Source organism: Propithecus coquereli, unplaced genomic scaffold, assembly GCF_000956105.1.
Source record: "Propithecus coquereli isolate 6110/MARCELLA unplaced genomic scaffold, Pcoq_1.0 Scaffold246, whole genome shotgun sequence".
Taxonomy (NCBI): Eukaryota; Metazoa; Chordata; class Mammalia; order Primates; family Indriidae; genus Propithecus; species Propithecus coquereli.
This window is the reverse complement of record NW_012148019.1, coordinates 1533065-1534380: the sequence shown is the minus strand read 5'-3', so window position 1 is coordinate 1534380 and position 1316 is coordinate 1533065. Positions and strand designations below refer to the sequence as shown.

The 1316-nt window shown below is 40.9% G+C and overlaps 1 protein-coding gene across 1 annotated transcript in view; it reads right to left on the bottom strand.

Moving 5' to 3' along the window:
- The window catches only part of RALGPS2 (Ral GEF with PH domain and SH3 binding motif 2), a 191660-nt gene that overhangs the window by 51669 nt on the left and 138675 nt on the right, over positions 1-1316 (bottom strand). The gene's annotated exons all lie outside the window — the stretch shown is intronic.

Genomic DNA, 1316 nt, shown 5'->3' with positions numbered 1-1316 from the left:
CAAGCAATATAAAAGCCCCTTCTTACAGAGAGATGAAACATGGGGTGACGCCCTGTGGACCTATTTCTGTGCATTCATACCAGAGGCTTTTTTGTATAATTGTTGCTCCTGGTTTTTATATACTAATGGGGATTATACTTACACTCTAACTTGTGTTTTTCACCTATTAGTAACTGTTTCCTTGTTGATAAGTATTCTTGGGTGTTTCCAGATTTCTGTTACTATAAACATTACAGGAATATTCTGCAGATATCTTTGTGTACCTGTTCAAGGATTTCTGAAGGACAGATTCTCAGATAAGGAATGGAGATGGAGCAGGGACCCCTCTTAGGGGCCTGCTGGGCCTCCCAAGCCTGGAAATAAAGGAAAATCTTAAGTTCCTTCAGGGGAAGCCCTGGGTATCTGGCTAGCCTTGAAAAGTGAGTGAGCAACCAGATGAGAATAACGGCCCCTCCAAGGGAGCCAGAGGTGTTTTGGTTCCCTAAAGAAACTAAAAGATGGCAGCTTAATATATGTTCTCGAGTTGATTTTCAGAAATTCCCATCAGATGGAAAATGCACATGAGGGTGAACTGAGCAGTTGAGCTGTGACCGCCATACTTTGTTCTAAATTTCCCTCAGGGGCCTGTCACACCCACCTTAACATTCCTTTCCACTAACCTAAGAATCTCTGAATCCAATCCATCCCCACCCCAAGCCCCTTTTAGGATATCCCATCCTTTTGGGCCAGGCCCAAGTATAACCTCCATGTACTGATTTGCAATTGTGCCCATCTGAAATGTACTCCTGCCTTTAAAAACCCTGGCTAATAAGTCACCTGGATGTTCGGGTTTTCAGTGTTTGCTGCCCACACATACTCCTGACATGGTACCCTACAAATAACATAAAGCCTCTTCCTCCCACTGCAACTCTTGCTTTGGTGTCTGGCTTTGCTGCACCAAGTGAGTGGACCCCAGTTTGGTTCATCAACAGAATTGCTGGTCATTATTCAGTTAAATACTGAGTAGCACTGCCCACTACAAGAACAATGCCAATTTAGATTTCTGTCAGCCATGAGTGAGAGTCTGTTTCTCTACATCACGACCAATGCTGTATTATCAATCTTTAAAATTTTTGTCTAATGGTCAAAAAAAAGTGTTCTTTAATCTGCATTTTTTGATAACTAGTGAGGTCAATCATCTTTTCATGTTTATTAACCATTTTTATTTCATCTTCTATTTATCTCCCTTTTCCATTTTTCTACTTTTCTGTTTTATTCTTACTGAGTCATGGAAGACCTTTTATATGTACAGATTTTTTTTTTTCAGGTGCAGTGTT